Raw genomic sequence first — 19,705 nt, forward strand, 5'->3', positions numbered from 1 at the left:
TTCAATGATCTCCCTCCATCCAAAGGTTTTTTTGTGGAAACCCATTCATTCTGTCTAGCAATGCCAAGCCAGTAGGTGATCCCACTGGTAACATTCTCAAGTATTCTCCCAGGCCAATTAAAAAAAATCAAAACTGTGTCTTTACCTGACATTGTCAGAACGTAATGGTGATACTATGTGATTGTAAGTTAAATCCCAAAAAAACCCCGGTAACACTCATTCAATGATAAATCCGTCCACACTTGCAGTACATATTTAAATTCATGATGGCGTTGGAAACCTCAGGTGTTGAAAGATATTTTTCTGGTCCTCCTACTCTGCAGGTGAATAATAGCAGTTAAAAAAAAATGAAACTGTTGCATTTAGGGACCACGTGGCCTAATGGACAAGGCGTCTGACTTCGGATCAGAAGATTGAGGGTTCGAGTCCCTTCTTGGTTGAAACTTCCAAGATATTTGTAAGAAGTCTTGTGCAAAGTTGAATTTCATCAGGTATATGCATTGTTGTTTCCAACAAAATATACTTCCATTATATTTAAATTCATTCTCTTCACCGTCTATTTTAACGGGGAAATTAAAGGTGATAGGCTCTCACGACTGATTGACAATTATTTACTGCCTGCATCATAGAAGTTCTCATTTGGCCTGGAATCTGGATTTACTGTAGTTGGATAAAATCAAGAGAAAAGGGCCGGTTAGCTCAGATGGTCAGAGCGTGGTGCTAATAACGCCAAGGTCATGGGTTCAATCCCCATACTGGCCAAGGATTGCCAGAATATCATATGTTTTTATTTAGTCTGTGTTATTCCAGCCTCTGAAACTGTCCTATTCCAAAGAAGAATCCAATAGAAAGTCAGCTGTTACTACATCCCATCCAGGTTCAATGATCTCCCTCCTTCCAAAGGTTTTTTTGTGGAAACCCATTCATTCTGTCTAGCAATGCCAAGCCAGTAGGTGATCCCACTGGTAACATTCTCAAGTATTCTCCCAGGCCAATTAAAAAAAATCAAAACTGTGTCTTTACCTGACATTGTCAGAACGTAATGGTGATACTATGTGATTGTAAGTTAAATCCCAAAAAAACCCCGGTAACACTCATTCAATGATAAATCCGTCCACACTTGCAGTACATATTTAAATTCATGATGGCGTTGCAAACCTCAGGTGTTGAAAGATATTTTTCTGGTCCTCCTACTCTGCAGGTGAATAATAGCAGTGAAAAAGAAAGTGAAACTGCTGCATTTAGGGACCACGTGGCCTAATGGACAAGGCGTCTGACTTCGGATCAGAAGATTGAGGGTTCGAGTCCCTTCGTGGTTGAAACTTCCAAGATATTTGTAAGATGTCTTGTGCAAAGTTAAATTTCCTCAGGTATGAGCATTGTTGTTTCCAACAAAATACTTTTCCATTATATTTAAATTCATTCTCTTCACCGTCTATTTTAATGGGGAAATTAAAGGTGATAGGCTCTCACAACTAATTGACAATTATTTACTGCCTGCATTTTAGAAGTTCTCATTTGGCATGAAGTCTGGATTTAATGTGGTTGGATAAAGTCAAGAGAAAAGGGCCGGTAGGCTCAGATGGTCAGAGCGTGGTGCTAATAACGCCAAGGTCATGGGTTCAATCCCCATACTGGCCAAGGATTGCCAGAATATCATATGTTTTTATTTAGTCTGTGTTATTCCAGCCTCTGAAACTGTCCTATTCCAAAGAAGAATCCAATAGAAAGTCAGCTGTTACTACATCCCATCCAGGTTCAATGATCTACCTCCATCCAAATATTTTTTTGTGGAAACCCATTCATCCTGTCTAGCAATGCCAAGCCAGTAGGTGATCCCACTGGTAACATTCTCAAGTATTCTCCCAGGACAATTAAAAAAAATCTAAACTGTGTCTTTACCTGACATTGTCAGAACGTAATGGTGATACTATGTGATTGTAAGTTAAATCGCAAAACCCCCTGGTAACACTCATTCAACGATAAATCCGTCCACACTTGCAGTAGATGTTTAAATTCATGATGGCGTTGCAAACCTCAGGTGTTGAAAGATATTTTTCTGGTCCTCCTACTCTGCAGGTGAATAATAGCAGTTAAAAAAAATGAAACTGTTGCATTTAGGGACCACGTGGCCTAATGGACAAGGCGTCTGACTTCGGATCAGATGAAGGGTTCGAGTCCCTTCTTGGTTGAAACTTCCAAGATATTTGTAAGATGTCTTGTGCAAAGTTGAATTTCATCAGGTATATGCATTGTTGTTTCCAACAAAATATACTTGCATTATATTTAAATTCATTCTCTTCACCGTCTATTTTAATGGGGAAATTAAAGGTGATAGGCTCTCACAACTAATTGACAATTATTTACTGCCTGCATTTTAGAAGTTCTCATTTGGCATGAAGTCTGGATTTAATGTGGTTGGATAAAGTCAAGAGAAAAGGGCCGGTAGGCTCAGATGGTCAGAGCGTGGTGCTAATAACGCCAAGGTCGTGGGTTCAATCCCCATACTGGCCAAGGATTGCCAGAATATCATATGTTTTTATTTAGTCTGTGTTATTCCAGCCTCTGAAACTGTCCTATTCCAAAGAAGAATCCAATAGAAAGTCAGCTGTTACTACATCCCATCCAGGTTCAATGATCTACCTCCATCCAAATATTTTTTTGTGGAAACCCATTCATCCTGTCTAGCAATGCCAAGCCAGTAGGTGATCCCACTGGTAACATTCTCAAGTATTCTCCCAGGCCAATTAAAAAAAATCTAAACTGTGTCTTTACCTGACATTGTCAGAACGGAATGGTGATACTATGTGATTGTAAGTTAAATCGCAAAACCCCCTGGTAACACTCATTCAACGATAAATCCGTCCACACTTGCAGTAGATGTTTAAATTCATGATGGCGTTGCAAACCTCAGGTGTTGAAAGATATTTTTCTGGTCCTCCTACTCTGCAGGTGAATAATAGCAGTTAAAAAAAATGAAACTGTTGCATTTAGGGACCACGTTGCCTAATGGACAAGGCGTCTGACTTCGGATCAGAAGATGGAGGGTTCGAGTCCCTTCTTGGTTGAAACTTCCAAGATATTTGTAAGAAGTCTTGCGCAAAGTTAAATTTCCTCAGGTATGAGCATTGTTGTTTCCAACAAAATACTTTTCCATTATATTTAAATTCATTCTCTTCACCGTCTATTTTAATGGGGAAATTAAAGGTGATAGGCTCTCACAACTAATTGACAATTATTTACTGCCTGCATTTTAGAAGTTCTCATTTGGCATGAAGTCTGGATTTAATGTGGTTGGATAAAGTCAAGAGAAAAGGGCCGGTAGGCTCAGATGGTCAGAGCGTGGTGCTAATAACGCCAAGGTCGTGGGTTCAATCCCCATACTGGCCAAGGATTGCCAGAATATCATATGTTTTTATTTAGTCTGTGTTATTCCAGCCTCTGAAACTGTCCTATTCCAAAGAAGAATCCAATAGAAAGTCAGCTGTTACTACATCCCATCCAGGTTCAATGATCTACCTCCATCCAAATATTTTTTTGTGGAAACCCATTCATCCTGTCTAGCAATGCCAAGCCAGTAGGTGATCCCACTGGTAACATTCTCAAGTATTCTCCCAGGCCAATTAAAAAAAATCTAAACTGTGTCTTTACCTGACATTGTCAGAACGGAATGGTGATACTATGTGATTGTAAGTTAAATCGCAAAACCCCCTGGTAACACTCATTCAACGATAAATCCGTCCACACTTGCAGTAGATGTTTAAATTCATGATGGCGTTGCAAACCTCAGGTGTTGAAAGATATTTTTCTGGTCCTCCTACTCTGCAGGTGAATAATAGCAGTTAAAAAAAATGAAACTGTTGCATTTAGGGACCACGTGGCCTAATGGACAAGGCGTCTGACTTCGGATCAGAAGATGGAGGGTTCGAGTCCCTTCTTGGTTGAAACTTCCAAGATATTTGTAAGAAGTCTTGCGCAAAGTTGAATTTCATCAGATATATGCATTTTTGTTTCCAACAAAATATACTTCCATTATAGTTAAATTCATTCTCTTCACCGTCTATTTTAATTGGGAAATTAAAGGTGATAGGCTCTCACAACTGATTGACAATTATTTACTGCCTGCATCATAGAAGTTCTCATTTGGCCTGAAATCTGGATTTACTGTAGTTGGATAAAATCAAGAGAAAAGGGCCGGTTAGCTCAGATGGTCAGAGCGTGGTGCTAATAACGCCAAGGTCATGGGTTCAATCCCCATACTGGCCAAGGATTGCCAGAATATCATATGTTTTTATTTAGTCTGTGTTATTCCAGCCTCTGAAACTGTCCTATTCCAAAGAAGAATCCAATAGAAAGTCAGCTGTTACTACATCCCATCCAGGTTCAATGATCTCCCTCCATCCAAAGGTTTTTTTGTGGAAACCCATTCATTCTGTCTAGCAATGCCAAGCCAGTAGGTGATCCCACTGGTAACATTCTCAAGTATTCTCCCAGGCCAATTAAAAAAAATCAAAACTGTGTCTTTACCTGACATTGTCAGAACGTAATGGTGATACTATGTGATTGTAAGTTAAATCCCAAAAAAACCCCGGTAACACTCATTCAATGATAAATCCGTCCACACTTGCAGTACATATTTAAATTCATGATGGCGTTGGAAACCTCAGGTGTTGAAAGATATTTTTCTGGTCCTCCTACTCTGCAGGTGAATAATAGCAGTTAAAAAAAAATGAAACTGTTGCATTTAGGGACCACGTGGCCTAATGGACAAGGCGTCTGACTTCGGATCAGAAGATTGAGGGTTCGAGTCCCTTCTTGGTTGAAACTTCCAAGATATTTGTAAGAAGTCTTGTGCAAAGTTGAATTTCATCAGGTATATGCATTGTTGTTTCCAACAAAATATACTTCCATTATATTTAAATTCATTCTCTTCACCGTCTATTTTAACGGGGAAATTAAAGGTGATAGGCTCTCACGACTGATTGACAATTATTTACTGCCTGCATCATAGAAGTTCTCATTTGGCCTGGAATCTGGATTTACTGTAGTTGGATAAAATCAAGAGAAAAGGGCCGGTTAGCTCAGATGGTCAGAGCGTGGTGCTAATAACGCCAAGGTCATGGGTTCAATCCCCATACTGGCCAAGGATTGCCAGAATATCATATGTTTTTATTTAGTCTGTGTTATTCCAGCCTCTGAAACTGTCCTATTCCAAAGAAGAATCCAATAGAAAGTCAGCTGTTACTACATCCCATCCAGGTTCAATGATCTCCCTCCTTCCAAAGGTTTTTTTGTGGAAACCCATTCATTCTGTCTAGCAATGCCAAGCCAGTAGGTGATCCCACTGGTAACATTCTCAAGTATTCTCCCAGGCCAATTAAAAAAAATCAAAACTGTGTCTTTACCTGACATTGTCAGAACGTAATGGTGATACTATGTGATTGTAAGTTAAATCCCAAAAAAACCCCGGTAACACTCATTCAATGATAAATCCGTCCACACTTGCAGTACATATTTAAATTCATGATGGCGTTGCAAACCTCAGGTGTTGAAAGATATTTTTCTGGTCCTCCTACTCTGCAGGTGAATAATAGCAGTTAAAAAAAAATGAAACTGTTGCATTTGGGGACCACGTGGCCTAATGGACAAGGCGTCTGACTTCGGATCAGAAGATTGAGGGTTCGAGTCCCTTCTTGGTTGAAACTTCCAAGATATTTGTAAGAAGTCTTGTGCAAAGTTGAATTTCATCAGATATATGCATTGTTGTTTCGAACAAAATATACTTCCATTATATTTAAATTCATTCTCTTCACCGTCTATTTTAATGGGGAAATTAAAGGTGATACGCTCTCACAACTGATTGACAATTATTTACTGCCTGCATCATAGAAGTTCTCATTTGGCCTGAAATTTGGATTTACTGTAGTTGGATAAAAGCAAGAGAAAAGGGCCGGTTAGCTCAGATGGTCAGAGCGTGGTGCTAATAACGCCAAGGTCATGGGTTCAATCCCCATACTGGCCAAGGATTGCCAGGATATCATGTTTTTATTTAGTCTGTGTTATTCCAGCCTCTGAAACTGTCCTATTCCAAAGAAGAATCCAATAGAAAGTGAGCTGATACTACATCCCATCCAGGTTCAATGATCTACCTCCATCCAAATATTTTTTGTGGAAACCCATCCATCCTGTCTAGCAATGCCAAGCCAGTAGGTGATCCCACTGGTAACATTCTCAAGTATTCTCCCAGGCCAATTAAAAAAAATCTAAACTGTGTCTTTACCTGACATTGTCAGAACGTAATGGTGATACTATGTGATTGTAAGTTAAGTCGCAAAACCCCCTGGTAACACTCATTCAACAATAAATCCGTCCACACTTGCAGTACATATTTAAATTCATGATGGCGTTGCAAACCTCAGGTGTTGAAAGATATTTTTCTGGTCCTCCTACTCTGCCGGTGAATAATAGCAGTGAAAAAGAAAGTGAAACTGCTGTATTTAGGGACCACGTGGCCTAATGGACAAGGCGTCTGACTTCGGATCAGAAGATTGAGGGTTCGAGTCCCTTCGTGGTTGAAACTTCCAAGATATTTGTAAGATGTCTTGTGCAAAGTTAAATTTCCTCAGGTATGAGCATTGTTGTTTCCAACAAAATACTTTTCCATTATATTTAAATTCATTCTCTTCACCGTCTATTTTAATGGGGAAATTAAAGGTGATAGGCTCTCACAACTAATTGACAATTATTTACTGCCTGCATTTTAGAAGTTCTCATTTGGCATGAAGTCTGGATTTAATGTGGTTGGATAAAGTCAAGAGAAAAGGGCCGGTAGGCTCAAATGGTCAGAGCGTGGTGCTAATAACGCCAAGGTCATGGGTTCAATCCCCATACTGGCCAAGGATTGCCAGAATATCATATGTTTTTATTTAGTCTGTGTTATTCCAGCCTCTGAAACTGTCCTATTCCAAAGAAGAATCCAATAGAAAGTCAGCTGTTACTACATCCCATCCAGGTTCAATGATCTACCTCCATCCAAATATTTTTTTGTGGAAACCCATTCATCCTGTCTAGCAATGACAAGCCAGTAGGTGATCCCACTGGTAACATTCTCAAGTATTCTCCCAGGCCAATTAAAAAAAATCTAAACTGTGTCTTTACCTGACATTGTCAGAACGTAATGGTGATACTATGTGATTGTAAGTTAAATCGCAAAACCCCCTGGTAACACTCATTCAACGATAAATCCGTCCACACTTGCAGTAGATGTTTAAATTCATGATGGCGTTGCAAACCTCAGGTGTTGAAAGATATTTTTCTGGTCCTCCTACTCTGCAGGTGAATAATAGCAGTTAAAAAAAATGAAACTGTTGCATTTAGGGACCACGTGGCCTAATGGACAAGGCGTCTGACTTCGGATCAGAAGATGGAGGGTTCGAGTCCCTTCTTGGTTGAAACTTCCAAGATATTTGTAAGAAGTCTTGCGCAAAGTTGAATTTCATCAGATATATGCATTTTTGTTTCCAACAAAATATACTTCCATTATAGTTAAATTCATTCTCTTCACCGTCTATTTTAATTGGGAAATTAAAGGTGATAGGCTCTCACAACTGATTGACAATTATTTACTGCCTGCATCATAGAAGTTCTCATTTGGCCTGAAATCTGGATTTACTGTAGTTGGATAAAATCAAGAGAAAAGGGCCGGTTAGCTCAGATGGTCAGAGCGTGGTGCTAATAACGCCAAGGTCATGGGTTCAATCCCCATACTGGCCAAGGATTGCCAGAATATCATATGTTTTTATTTAGTCTGTGTTATTCCAGCCTCTGAAACTGTCCTATTCCAAAGAAGAATCCAATAGAAAGTCAGCTGTTACTACATCCCATCCAGGTTCAATGATCTCCCTCCATCCAAAGGTTTTTTTGTGGAAACCCATTCATTCTGTCTAGCAATGCCAAGCCAGTAGGTGATCCCACTGGTAACATTCTCAAGTATTCTCCCAGGGCAATTAAAAAAAATCAAAACTGTGTCTTTACCTGACATTGTCAGAACGTAATGGTGATACTATGTGATTGTAAGTTAAATCCCAAAAAAACCCCGGTAACACTCATTCAATGATAAATCCGTCCACACTTGCAGTACATATTTAAATTCATGATGGCGTTGCAAACCTCAGGTGTTGAAAGATATTTTTCTGGTCCTCCTACTCTGCAGGTGAATAATAGCAGTTAAAAAAAAATGAAACTGTTGCATTTAGGGACCACGTGGCCTAATGGACAAGGCGTCTGACTTCGGATCAGAAGATTGAGGGTTCGAGTCCCTTCGTGGTTGAAACTTCCAAGATATTTGTAAGAAGTCTTGTGCAAAGTTGAATATCATCAGATATATGCATTGTTGTTTCCAACAAAATATACTTCCATTATATTTAAATTCATTCTCTTCACCGTCTATTTTAATGGGGAAATTAAAGGTGATAGGCTCTCACAACTGACTGACAATTGTTTACTGCCTGCATTTTAGAAGTTCTCATTTGGCATGAAATCTGGATTTACTGTAGTTGGATAAAATCAAGAGAAAAGGGCCGGTTAGCTCAGATGGTCAGAGCGTGGTGCTAATAACGCCAAGGTCATGGGTTCAATCCCCATACTGGCCAAGGATTGCCAGAATATCATGTTTTTATTTAGTCTGTGTTATTCCAGCCTCTGAAACTGTCCTATTCCAAAGAAGAATCCAATAGAAAGTCAGCTGTTACTACATCCCATCCAGGTTCAATGATCTCCCTCCATCCAAAGGTTTTTTTGTGGAAACCCATTCATTCTGTCTAGCAATGCCAAGCCAGTAGGTGATCCCACTGGTAACATTCTCAAGTATTCTCCCAGGCCAATTAAAAAAAATCTAAACTGTGTCTTTACCTGACATTGTCAGAACGTAATGGTGATACTATGTGATTGTAAGTTAAATCGCAAAACCCCCTGGTAACACTCATTCAACGATAAATCCGTCCACACTTGCAGTAGATGTTTAAATTCATGATGGCGTTGCAAACCTCAGGTGTTGAAAGATATTTTTCTGGTCCTCCTACTCTGCAGGTGAATAATAGCAGTTAAAAAAAGTGAAACTGCTGCATTCAGGGGCCACGTGGCCTAATGGACAAGGCGTCTGACTTCGGATCAGAAGATTGAGGGTTCGAGTCCCTTCTTGGTTGAAACTTCCAAGATATTTGTAAGAAGTCTTGCGCAAAGTTGAATTTCATCAGATATATGCATTTTTGTTTCCAACAAAATATACTTCCATTATAGTTAAATTCATTCTCTTCACCGTCTATTTTAATTGGGAAATTAAAGGTGATAGGCTCTCACAACTGATTGACAATTATTTACTGCCTGCATCATAGAAGTTCTCATTTGGCCTGAAATCTGGATTTACTGTAGTTGGATAAAATCAAGAGAAAAGGGCCGGTTAGCTCAGATGGTCAGAGCGTGGTGCTAATAACGCCAAGGTCATGGGTTCAATCCCCATACTGGCCAAGGATTGCCAGAATATCATATGTTTTTATTTAGTCTGTGTTATTCCAGCCTCTGAAACTGTCCTATTCCAAAGAAGAATCCAATAGAAAGTCAGCTGTTACTACATCCCATCCAGGTTCAATGATCTCCCTCCATCCAAAGGTTTTTTTGTGGAAACCCATTCATTCTGTCTAGCAATGCCAAGCCAGTAGGTGATCCCACTGGTAACATTCTCAAGTATTCTCCCAGGCCAATTAAAAAAAATCTAAACTGTGTCTTTACCTGACATTGTCAGAACGTAATGGTGATACTATGTGATTGTAAGTTAAATCGCAAAACCCCCTGGTAACACTCATTCAACGATAAATCCGTCCACACTTGCAGTAGATGTTTAAATTCATGATGGCGTTGCAAACCTCAGGTGTTGAAAGATATTTTTCTGGTCCTCCTACTCTGCAGGTGAATAATAGCAGTTAAAAAAAATGAAACTGTTGCATTTAGGGACCACGTGGCCTAATGGACAAGGCGTCTGACTTCGGATCAGAAGATGGAGGGTTCGAGTCCCTTCTTGGTTGAAACTTCCAAGATATTTGTAAGAAGTCTTGCGCAAAGTTGAATTTCATCAGATATATGCATTTTTGTTTCCAACATAATATACTTCCATTATAGTTAAATTCATTCTCTTCACCGTCTATTTTAATTGGGAAATTAAAGGTGATAGGCTCTCACAACTGATTGACAATTATTTACTGCCTGCATCATAGAAGTTCTCATTTGGCCTGAAATCTGGATTTACTGTAGTTGGATAAAATCAAGAGAAAAGGGCCGGTTAGCTCAGATGGTCAGAGCGTGGTGCTAATAACGCCAAGGTCATCGGTTCAATCCCCATACTGGCCAAGGATTGCCAGAATATCATATGTTTTTATTTAGTCTGTGTTATTCCAGCCTCTGAAACTGTCCTATTCCAAAGAAGAATCCAATAGAAAGTCAGCTGTTACTACATCCCATCCAGGTTCAATGATCTCCCTCCATCCAAAGGTTTTTTTGTGGAAACCCATTCATTCTGTCTAGCAATGCCAAGCCAGTAGGTGATCCCACTGGTAACATTCTCAAGTATTCTCCCAGGCCAATTAAAAAAAATCAAAACTGTGTCTTTACCTGACATTGTCAGAACGTAATGGTGATACTATGTGATTGTAAGTTAAATCCCAAAAAAAACCCGGTAACACTCATTCAATGATAAATCCGTCCACACTTGCAGTACATATTTAAATTCATGATGGCGTTGCAAACCTCAGGTGTTGAAAGATATTTTTCTGGTCCTCCTACTCTGCCGGTGAATAATAGAAGTGAAAAAGAAAGTGAAACTGCTGCATTTAGGGACCACGTGGCCTAATGGACAAGGCGTCTGACTTCGGATCAGAAGATTGAGGGTTCGAGTCCCTTCGTGGTTGAAACTTCCAAGATATTTGTAAGATGTCTTGTGCAAAGTTAAATTTCCTCAGGTATGAGCATTGTTGTTTCCAACAAAATACTTTTCCATTATATTTAAATTCATTCTCTTCACCGTCTATTTTAATGGGGAAATTAAAGGTGATAGGCTCTCACAACTAATTGACAATTATTTACTGCCTGCATTTTAGAAGTTCTCATTTGGCATGAAGTCTGGATTTAATGTGGTTGGATAAAGTCAAGAGAAAAGGGCCGGTAGGCTCAGATGGTCAGAGCGTGGTGCTAATAACGCCAAGGTCATGGGTTCAATCCCCATACTGGCCAAGGATTGCCAGAATATCATATGTTTTTATTTAGTCTGTGTTATTCCAGCCTCTGAAACTGTCCTATTCCAAAGAAGAATCCAATAGAAAGTCAGCTGTTACTACATCCCATCCAGGTTCAATGATCTCCCTCCATCCAAAGGTTTTTTTGTGGAAACCCATTCATTCTGTCTAGCAATGCCAAGCCAGTAGGTGATCCCACTGGTAAAATTCTCAAGTATTCTCCCAGGCCAATTAAAAAAAATCAAAACTGTGTCTTTACCTGACATTGTCAGAACGTAATGGTGATACTATGTGATTGTAAGTTAAATCGCAAAACCCCCTGGTAACACTCATTCAACGATAAATCCGTCCACACTTGCAGTAGATGTTTAAATTCATGATGGCGTTGCAAACCTCAGGTGTTGAAAGATATTTTTCTGGTCCTCCTACTCTGCAGGTGAATAATAGCAGTTAAAAAAAATGAAACTGTTGCATTTAGGGACCACGTGGCCTAATGGACAAGGCGTCTGACTTCGGATCAGAAGATGGAGGGTTCGAGTCCCTTCTTGGTTGAAACTTCCAAGATATTTGTAAGAAGTCTTGCGCAAAGTTGAATTTCATCAGATATATGCATTTTTGTTTCCAACAAAATATACTTCCATTATAGTTAAATTCATTCTCTTCACCGTCTATTTTAATTGGGAAATTAAAGGTGATAGGCTCTCACAACTGATTGACAGTTATTTACTGCCTGCATCATAGAAGTTCTCATTTGGCCTGAAATCTGGATTTACTGTAGTTGGATAAAAACAAGAGAAAAGGGCCGGTTAGCTCAGATGGTCAGAGCGTGGTGCTAATAACGCCAAGGTCATGGGTTCAATCCCCATACTGGCCAAGGATTGCCAGAATATCATATGTTTTTATTTAGTCTGTGTTATTCCAGCCTCTGAAACTGTCCTATTCCAAAGAAGAATCCAATAGAAAGTCAGCTGTTACTACATCCCATCCAGGTTCAATGATCTCCCTCCATCCAAAGGTTTTTTTGTGGAAACCCATTCATTCTGTCTAGCAATGCCAAGCCAGTAGGTGATCCCACTGGTAACATTCTCAAGTATTCTCCCAGGCCAATTAAAAAAAATCTAAACTGTGTCTTTACCTGACATTGTCAGAACGTAATGGTGATACTATGTGATTGTAAGTTAAATCCCAAAAAAAACCCGGTAACACTCATTCAATGATAAATCCGTCCACACTTGCAGTACATATTTAAATTCATGATGGCGTTGCAAACCTCAGGTGTTGAAAGATATTTTTCTGGTCCTCCTACTCTGCAGGTGAATAATAGCAGTTAAAAAAAAATGAAACTGTTGCATTTAGGGACCACGTGGCCTAATGGACAAGGCGTCTGACTTCGGATCAGAAGATTGAGGGTTCGAGTCCCTTCTTGGTTGAAACTTCCAAGATATTTGTAAGAAGTCTTGTGCAAAGTTGAATTTCATCAGGTATATGCATTGTTGTTTCCAACAAAATATACTTCCATTATATTTAAATTCATTCTCTTCACCGTCTATTTTAATGGGGAAATTAAAGGTGATACGCTCTCACAACTGATTGACAATTATTTACTGCCTGCATCATAGAAGTTCTCATTTGGCCTGAAATCTGGATTTACTGTAGTTGGATAAAACCAAGAGAAAAGGGCCGGTTAGCTCAGATGGTCAGAGCGTGGTGCTAATAACGCCAAGGTCATGGGTTCAATCCCCATACTGGCCAAGGATTGCCAGGATATCATGTTTTTATTTAGTCTGTGTTATTCCAGCCTCTGAAACTGTCCTATTCCAAAGAAGAATCCAATAGAAAGTGAGCTGATACTACATCCCATCCAGGTTCAATGATCTACCTCCATCCAAATATTTTTTGTGGAAACCCATCCATCCTGTCTAGCAATGCCAAGCCAGTAGGTGATCCCACTGGTAACATTCTCAAGTATTCTCCCAGGCCAATTAAAAAAAATCTAAACTGTGTCTTTACCTGACATTGTCAGAACGTAATGGTGATACTATGTGATTGTAAGTTAAGTCGCAAAACCCCCTGGTAACACTCATTCAACAATAAATCCGTCCACACTTGCAGTACATATTTAAATTCATGATGGCGTTGCAAACCTCAGGTGTTGAAAGATATTTTTCTGGTCCTCCTACTCTGCCGGTGAATAATAGCAGTGAAAAAGAAAATGAAACTGTTGCATTTAGGGACCACGTGGCCTAATGGACAAGGCGTCTGACTTCGGATCAGAAGATTGAGGGTTCGAGTCCCTTCGTGGTTGAAACTTCCAAGATATTTGTAAGATGTCTTGTGCAAAGTTAAATTTCCTCAGGTATGAGCATTGTTGTTTCCAACAAAATACTTTTCCATTATATTTAAATTCATTCTCTTCACCGTCTATTTTAATGGGGAAATTAAAGGTGATAGGCTCTCACAACTAATTGACAATTATTTACTGCCTGCATTTTAGAAGTTCTCATTTGGCATGAAGTCTGGATTTAATGTGGTTGGATAAAGTCAAGAGAAAAGGGCCGGTAGGCTCAGATGGTCAGAGCGTGGTGCTAATAACGCCAAGGTCATGGGTTCAATCCCCATACTGGCCAAGGATTGCCAGAATATCATATGTTTTTATTTAGTCTGTGTTATTCCAGCCTCTGAAACTGTCCTATTCCAAAGAAGAATCCAATAGAAAGTCAGCTGTTACTACATCCCATCCAGGTTCAATGATCTACCTCCATCCAAATATTTTTTTGTGGAAACCCATTCATCCTGTCTAGCAATGCCAAGGTGATCCCACTGGTAACATTCTCAAGTATTCTCCCAGGCCAATTAAAAAAAATCTAAACTGTGTCTTTACCTGACATTGTCAGAACGTAATGGTGATACTATGTGATTGTAAGTTAAATCGCAAAACCCCCTGGTAACACTCATTCAACGATAAATCCGTCCACACTTGCAGTAGATGTTTAAATTCATGATGGCGTTGCAAACCTCAGGTGTTGAAAGATATTTTTCTGGTCCTCCTACTCTGCAGGTGAATAATAGCAGTTAAAAAAAATGAAACTGTTGCATTTAGGGACCACGTGGCCTAATGGACAAGGCGTCTGACTTCGGATCAGAAGATGGAGGGTTCGAGTCCCTTCTTGGTTGAAACTTCCAAGATATTTGTAAGAAGTCTTGCGCAAAGTTGAATTTCATCAGATATATGCATTTTTGTTTCCAACAAAATATACTTCCATTATAGTTAAATTCATTCTCTTCACCGTCTATTTTAATTGGGAAATTAAAGGTGATAGGCTCTCACAACTGATTGACAATTATTTACTGCCTGCATCATAGAAGTTCTCATTTGGCCTGAAATCTGGATTTACTGTAGTTGGATAAAATCAAGAGAAAAGGGCCGGTTAGCTCAGATGGTCAGAGCGTGGTGCTAATAACGCCAAGGTCATGGGTTCAATCCCCATACTGGCCAAGGATTGCAAGAATATCATATGTTTTTATTTAGTCTGTGTTATTCCAGCCTCTGAAACTGTCCTATTCCAAAGAAGAATCCAATAGAAAGTCAGCTGTTACTAAATCCCATCCAGGTTCAATGATCTCCCTCCATCCAAAGGTTTTTTTGTGGAAACCCATTCATTCTGTCTAGCAATGCCAAGCCAGTAGGTGATCCCACTGGTAACATTCTCAAGTATTCTCCCAGGCCAATTAAAAAAAATCAAAACTGTGTCTTTACCTGACATTGTCAGAACGTAATGGTGATACTATGTGATTGTAAGTTAAATCCCAAAAAAACCCCGGTAACACTCATTCAATGATAAATCCGTCCACACTTGCAGTACATATTTAAATTCATGATGGCGTTGCAAACCTCAGGTGTTGAAAGATATTTTTCTGGTCCTCCTACTCTGCCGGTGAATAATAGCAGTGAAAAAGAAAGTGAAACTGCTGCATTTAGGGACCACGTGGCCTAATGGACAAGGCGTCTGACTTCGGATCAGAAGATTGAGGGTTCGAGTCCCTTCGTGGTTGAAACTTCCAAGATATTTGTAAGATGTCTTGTGCAAAGTTAAATTTCCTCAGGTATGAGCATTGTTGTTTCCAACAAAATACTTTTCCATTATATTTAAATTCATTCTCTTCACCGTCTATTTTAATGGGGAAATTAAAGGTGATAGGCTCTCACAACTAATTGACAATTATTTACTGCCTGCATTTTAGAAGTTCTCATTTGGCATGAAGTCTGGATTTAATGTGGTTGGATAAAGTCAAGAGAAAAGGGCCGGTAGGCTCAGATGGTCAGAGCGTGGTGCTAATAACGCCAAGGTCATGGGTTCAATCCCCGTACTGGCCAAGGATTGCCAGAATATCATATGTTTTTATTTAGTCTGTGTTATTCCAGCCTCTGAAACTGTCCTATTCCAAAGAAGAATCCAATAGAAAGTCAGCTGTTACTACATCCCATCCAGGTTCAATGATCTACCTCCATCCAAATATTTTTTTGTGGAAACCCATTCATCCTGTCTAGCAATGCCAAGCCAGTAGGTGATCCCACTGGTAACATTCTCAAGTATTCTCCCAGGCCAATTAAAAAAAATCTAAACTGTGTCTTTACCTGACATTGTCAGAACGTAATGGTGATACTATGTGATTGTAAGTTAAATCGCAAAACCCCCTGGTAACACTCATTCAACGATAAATCCGTCCACACTTGCAGTAGATGTTTAAATTCATGATGGCGTTGCAAACCTCAGGTGTTGAAAGATATTTTTCTGGTCCTCCTACTCTGCAGGTGAATAATAGCAGTTAAAAAAAATGAAACTGTTGCATTTAGGGACCACGTGGCCTAATGGACAAGGCGTCTGACTTCGGATCAGAAGATGGAGGGTTCGAGTCCCTTCTTGGTTGAAACTTCCAAGATATTTGTAAGAAGTCTTGCGCAAAGTTGAATTTCATCAGATATATGCATTTTTGTTTCCAACAAAATATACTTCCATTATATTTAAATTCATTCTCTTCACCGTCTATTTTAATTGGGAAATTAAAGGTGATAGGCTCTCACAACTGATTGACAATTATTTACTGCCTGCATCATAGAAGTTCTCATTTGGCCTGAAATCTGGATTTACTGTAGTTGGATAAAATCAAGAGAAAAGGGCCGGTTAGCTCAGATGGTCAGAGCGTGGTGCTAATAACGCCAAGGTCATGGGTTCAATCCCCATACTGGCCAAGGATTGCAAGAATATCATATGTTTTTATTTAGTCTGTGTTATTCCAGCCTCTGAAACTGTCCTATTCCAAAGAAGAATCCAATAGAAAGTCAGCTGTTACTACATCCCATCCAGGTTCAATGATCTCCCTCCATCCAAAGGTTTTTTTGTGGAAACCCATTCATTCTGTCTAGCAATGCCAAGCCAGTAGGTGATCCCACTGGTAACATTCTCAAGTATTCTCCCAGGCCAATTAAAAAAAATCAAAACTGTGTCTTTACCTGACATTGTCAGAACGTAATGGTGATACTATGTGATTGTAAGTTAAATCCCAAAAAACCCCCGGTAACACTCATTCAATGATAAATCCGTCCACACTTGCAGTACATATTTAAATTCATGATGGCGTTGCAAACCTCAGGTGTTGAAAGATATTTTTCTGGTCCTCCTACTCTGCAGGTGAATAATAGCAGTGAAAAAGAAAGTGAAACTGCTGCATTTAGGGACCACGTGGCCTAATGGACAAGGCGTCTGACTTCGGATCAGAAGATTGAGGGTTCGAGTCCCTTCGTGGTTGAAACTTCCAAGATATTTGTAAGATGTCTTGTGCAAAGTTAAATTTCCTCAGGTATGAGCATTGTTGTTTCCAACAAAATACTTTTCCATTATATTTAAATTCATTCTCTTCACCGTCTATTTTAATGGGGAAATTAAAGGTGATAGGCTCTCACAACTAATTGACAATTATTTACTGCCTGCATTTTAGAAGTTCTCATTTGGCATGAAGTCTGGATTTAATGTGGTTGGATAAAGTCAAGAGAAAAGGGCCGGTAGGCTCAGATGGTCAGAGCGTGGTGCTAATAACGCCAAGGTCATGGGTTCAATCCCCGTACTGGCCAAGGATTGCCAGAATATCATATGTTTTTATTTAGTCTGTGTTATTCCAGCCTCTGAAACTGTCCTATTCCAAAGAAGAATCCAATAGAAAGTCAGCTGTTACTACATCCCATCCAGGTTCAATGATCTACCTCCATCCAAATATTTTTTTGTGGAAACCCATTCATCCTGTCTAGCAATGCCAAGCCAGTAGGTGATCCCACTGGTAACATTCTCAAGTATTCTCCCAGGCCAATTAAAAAAAATCTAAACTGTGTCTTTACCTGACATTGTCAGAACGTAATGGTGATACTATGTGATTGTAAGTTAAATCCCAAAAAAACCCGGTAACACTCATTCAACGATAAATCCGTCCACACTTGCAGTAGATATTTAAATTCATGATAGCGTTGCAAACCTCAGGTGTTGAAAGATATTTTTCTGGTCCTCCTACTCTGCAGGTGAATAATAGCAATTAAAAAAAATGAAACTGTTGCATTTAGGGACCACGTGGCCTAATGGACAAGGCGTCTGACTTCGGATCAGAAGATGGAGGGTTCGAGTCCCTTCGTGGTTGAAACTTCCAAGATATTTGTAAGAAGTCTTGCGCAAAGTTGAATTTCATCAGATATATGCATTTTTGTTTCCAACAAAATATACTTCCATTATATTTAAATTCATTCTCTTCACCGTCTATTTTAATTGGGAAATTAAAGGTGATAGGCTCTCACAACTGATTGACAATTATTTACTGCCTGCATCATAGAAGTTCTCATTTGGCCTGAAATCTGGATTTACTGTAGTTGGATAAAATCAAGAGAAAAGGGCCGGTTAGCTCAGATGGTCAGAGCGTGGTGCTAATAACGCCAAGGTCATGGGTTCAATCCCCATACTGGCCAAGGATTGCAAGAATATCATATGTTTTTATTTAGTCTGTGTTATTCCAGCCTCTGAAACTGTCCTATTCCAAAGAAGAATCCAATAGAAAGTCAGCTGTTACTACATCCCATCCAGGTTCAATGATCTCCCTCCATCCAAAGGTTTTTTTGTGGAAACCCATTCATTCTGTCTAGCAATGCCAAGCCAGTAGGTGATCCCACTGGTAACATTCTCAAGTATTCTCCCAGGCCAATTAAAAAAAATCAAAACTGTGTCTTTACCTGACATTGTCAGAACGTAATGGTGATACTATGTGATTGTAAGTTAAATCCCAAAAAAACCCCGGTAACACTCATTCAATGATTAATCCGTCCACACTTGCAGTACATATTTAAATTCATGATGGCGTTGCAAACCTCAGGTGTTGAAAGATATTTTTCTGGTCCTCCTACTCTGCAGGTGAATAATAGCAGTTAAAAAAAAATGAAACTGTTGCATTTAGGGACCACGTGGCCTAATGGACAAGGCGTCTGACTTCGGATCAGAAGATTGAGGGTTCGAGTCCCTTCTTGGTTGAAACTTCCAAGATATTTGTAAGAAGTCTTGTGCAAAGTTGAATTTCATCAGGTATATGCATTGTTGTTTCCAACAAAATATACTTCCATTATATTTAAATTCATTCTCTTCACCGTCTATTTTAATGGGGAAATTAAAGGTGATAGGCTCTCACAACTAATTGACAATTATTTACTGCCTGCATTTTAGAAGTTCTCATTTGGCATGAAGTCTGGATTTAATGTGGTTGGATAAAGTCAAGAGAAAAGGGCCGGTAGGCTCAGATGGTCAGAGCGTGGTGCTAATAACGCCAAGGTCATGGGTTCAATCCCCATACTGGCCAAGGATTGCCAGAATATCATATGTTTTTATTTAGTCTGTGTTATTCCAGCCTCTGAAACTGTCCTATTCCAAAGAAGAATCCAATAGAAAGTCAGCTGTTACTACATCCCATCCAGGTTCAATGATCTACCTCCATCCAAATATTTTTTTGTGGAAACCCATTCATCCTGTCTAGCAATGCCAAGCCAGTAGGTGATCCCACTGGTAACATTCTCAAGTATTCTCCCAGGCCAATTAAAAAAAATCTAAACTGTGTCTTTACCTGACATTGTCAGAACGTAATGGTGATACTATGTGATTGTAAGTTAAATCGCAAAACCCCCTGGTAACACTCATTCAACGATAAATCCGTCCACACTTGCAGTAGATGTTTAAATTCATGATGGCGTTGCAAACCTCAGGTGTTGAAAGATATTTTTCTGGTCCTCCTACTCTGCAGGTGAATAATAGCAGTTAAAAAAAATGAAACTGTTGCATTTAGGGACCACGTGGCCTAATGGACAAGGCGTCTGACTTCGGATCAGAAGATGGAAGGTTCGA

General features: G+C 39.4%; 30 non-coding genes across 30 annotated transcripts; all 30 read left to right on the plus strand.

Annotated features, from left to right (window-relative positions):
• Positions 1–367: 367 nt before the first annotated feature.
• trnar-ucg (transfer RNA arginine (anticodon UCG)) lies at positions 368–440 on the plus strand. Its single transcript has one exon. It is a non-coding gene; the product is annotated as a tRNA-Arg (tRNA).
• Positions 441–688: 248 nt separating this feature from the next.
• Positions 689–762, plus strand: trnai-aau (transfer RNA isoleucine (anticodon AAU)). The gene has a single exon. It is a non-coding gene; the product is annotated as a tRNA-Ile (tRNA).
• A 484-nt stretch (positions 763–1,246) lies between these two features.
• Positions 1,247–1,319, plus strand: trnar-ucg (transfer RNA arginine (anticodon UCG)). Its single transcript has one exon. It is a non-coding gene; the product is annotated as a tRNA-Arg (tRNA).
• Positions 1,320–1,567: 248 nt separating this feature from the next.
• On the plus strand, positions 1,568–1,641 carry trnai-aau (transfer RNA isoleucine (anticodon AAU)). The gene has a single exon. It is a non-coding gene; the product is annotated as a tRNA-Ile (tRNA).
• Positions 1,642–4,192: 2,551 nt separating this feature from the next.
• Positions 4,193–4,266, plus strand: trnai-aau (transfer RNA isoleucine (anticodon AAU)). Its single transcript has one exon. It is a non-coding gene; the product is annotated as a tRNA-Ile (tRNA).
• A 483-nt stretch (positions 4,267–4,749) lies between these two features.
• trnar-ucg (transfer RNA arginine (anticodon UCG)) lies at positions 4,750–4,822 on the plus strand. Its single transcript has one exon. It is a non-coding gene; the product is annotated as a tRNA-Arg (tRNA).
• Positions 4,823–5,070: 248 nt separating this feature from the next.
• Positions 5,071–5,144, plus strand: trnai-aau (transfer RNA isoleucine (anticodon AAU)). Its single transcript has one exon. It is a non-coding gene; the product is annotated as a tRNA-Ile (tRNA).
• Positions 5,145–5,627: 483 nt separating this feature from the next.
• trnar-ucg (transfer RNA arginine (anticodon UCG)) lies at positions 5,628–5,700 on the plus strand. Its single transcript has one exon. It is a non-coding gene; the product is annotated as a tRNA-Arg (tRNA).
• A 248-nt stretch (positions 5,701–5,948) lies between these two features.
• trnai-aau (transfer RNA isoleucine (anticodon AAU)) lies at positions 5,949–6,022 on the plus strand. Its single transcript has one exon. It is a non-coding gene; the product is annotated as a tRNA-Ile (tRNA).
• A 480-nt stretch (positions 6,023–6,502) lies between these two features.
• Positions 6,503–6,575, plus strand: trnar-ucg (transfer RNA arginine (anticodon UCG)). The gene has a single exon. It is a non-coding gene; the product is annotated as a tRNA-Arg (tRNA).
• A 1,124-nt stretch (positions 6,576–7,699) lies between these two features.
• Positions 7,700–7,773, plus strand: trnai-aau (transfer RNA isoleucine (anticodon AAU)). The gene has a single exon. It is a non-coding gene; the product is annotated as a tRNA-Ile (tRNA).
• A 483-nt stretch (positions 7,774–8,256) lies between these two features.
• trnar-ucg (transfer RNA arginine (anticodon UCG)) lies at positions 8,257–8,329 on the plus strand. The gene has a single exon. It is a non-coding gene; the product is annotated as a tRNA-Arg (tRNA).
• A 248-nt stretch (positions 8,330–8,577) lies between these two features.
• Positions 8,578–8,651, plus strand: trnai-aau (transfer RNA isoleucine (anticodon AAU)). Its single transcript has one exon. It is a non-coding gene; the product is annotated as a tRNA-Ile (tRNA).
• Positions 8,652–9,130: 479 nt separating this feature from the next.
• trnar-ucg (transfer RNA arginine (anticodon UCG)) lies at positions 9,131–9,203 on the plus strand. The gene has a single exon. It is a non-coding gene; the product is annotated as a tRNA-Arg (tRNA).
• A 248-nt stretch (positions 9,204–9,451) lies between these two features.
• trnai-aau (transfer RNA isoleucine (anticodon AAU)) lies at positions 9,452–9,525 on the plus strand. Its single transcript has one exon. It is a non-coding gene; the product is annotated as a tRNA-Ile (tRNA).
• A 1,360-nt stretch (positions 9,526–10,885) lies between these two features.
• Positions 10,886–10,958, plus strand: trnar-ucg (transfer RNA arginine (anticodon UCG)). The gene has a single exon. It is a non-coding gene; the product is annotated as a tRNA-Arg (tRNA).
• A 248-nt stretch (positions 10,959–11,206) lies between these two features.
• Positions 11,207–11,280, plus strand: trnai-aau (transfer RNA isoleucine (anticodon AAU)). Its single transcript has one exon. It is a non-coding gene; the product is annotated as a tRNA-Ile (tRNA).
• Positions 11,281–12,082: 802 nt separating this feature from the next.
• On the plus strand, positions 12,083–12,156 carry trnai-aau (transfer RNA isoleucine (anticodon AAU)). The gene has a single exon. It is a non-coding gene; the product is annotated as a tRNA-Ile (tRNA).
• Positions 12,157–12,639: 483 nt separating this feature from the next.
• trnar-ucg (transfer RNA arginine (anticodon UCG)) lies at positions 12,640–12,712 on the plus strand. The gene has a single exon. It is a non-coding gene; the product is annotated as a tRNA-Arg (tRNA).
• Positions 12,713–12,960: 248 nt separating this feature from the next.
• Positions 12,961–13,034, plus strand: trnai-aau (transfer RNA isoleucine (anticodon AAU)). The gene has a single exon. It is a non-coding gene; the product is annotated as a tRNA-Ile (tRNA).
• A 480-nt stretch (positions 13,035–13,514) lies between these two features.
• trnar-ucg (transfer RNA arginine (anticodon UCG)) lies at positions 13,515–13,587 on the plus strand. The gene has a single exon. It is a non-coding gene; the product is annotated as a tRNA-Arg (tRNA).
• Positions 13,588–13,835: 248 nt separating this feature from the next.
• On the plus strand, positions 13,836–13,909 carry trnai-aau (transfer RNA isoleucine (anticodon AAU)). The gene has a single exon. It is a non-coding gene; the product is annotated as a tRNA-Ile (tRNA).
• A 795-nt stretch (positions 13,910–14,704) lies between these two features.
• trnai-aau (transfer RNA isoleucine (anticodon AAU)) lies at positions 14,705–14,778 on the plus strand. The gene has a single exon. It is a non-coding gene; the product is annotated as a tRNA-Ile (tRNA).
• A 484-nt stretch (positions 14,779–15,262) lies between these two features.
• On the plus strand, positions 15,263–15,335 carry trnar-ucg (transfer RNA arginine (anticodon UCG)). Its single transcript has one exon. It is a non-coding gene; the product is annotated as a tRNA-Arg (tRNA).
• A 1,124-nt stretch (positions 15,336–16,459) lies between these two features.
• On the plus strand, positions 16,460–16,533 carry trnai-aau (transfer RNA isoleucine (anticodon AAU)). Its single transcript has one exon. It is a non-coding gene; the product is annotated as a tRNA-Ile (tRNA).
• A 484-nt stretch (positions 16,534–17,017) lies between these two features.
• trnar-ucg (transfer RNA arginine (anticodon UCG)) lies at positions 17,018–17,090 on the plus strand. The gene has a single exon. It is a non-coding gene; the product is annotated as a tRNA-Arg (tRNA).
• An 803-nt stretch (positions 17,091–17,893) lies between these two features.
• On the plus strand, positions 17,894–17,966 carry trnar-ucg (transfer RNA arginine (anticodon UCG)). Its single transcript has one exon. It is a non-coding gene; the product is annotated as a tRNA-Arg (tRNA).
• A 248-nt stretch (positions 17,967–18,214) lies between these two features.
• trnai-aau (transfer RNA isoleucine (anticodon AAU)) lies at positions 18,215–18,288 on the plus strand. Its single transcript has one exon. It is a non-coding gene; the product is annotated as a tRNA-Ile (tRNA).
• A 483-nt stretch (positions 18,289–18,771) lies between these two features.
• trnar-ucg (transfer RNA arginine (anticodon UCG)) lies at positions 18,772–18,844 on the plus strand. The gene has a single exon. It is a non-coding gene; the product is annotated as a tRNA-Arg (tRNA).
• A 248-nt stretch (positions 18,845–19,092) lies between these two features.
• Positions 19,093–19,166, plus strand: trnai-aau (transfer RNA isoleucine (anticodon AAU)). The gene has a single exon. It is a non-coding gene; the product is annotated as a tRNA-Ile (tRNA).
• The last annotated feature ends 539 nt before the right edge of the window (positions 19,167–19,705 follow it).

Source organism: Gasterosteus aculeatus, chromosome 13, assembly GCF_964276395.1.
Source record: "Gasterosteus aculeatus chromosome 13, fGasAcu3.hap1.1, whole genome shotgun sequence".
NCBI classification, from domain to species: domain Eukaryota; kingdom Metazoa; phylum Chordata; class Actinopteri; order Perciformes; family Gasterosteidae; genus Gasterosteus; species Gasterosteus aculeatus.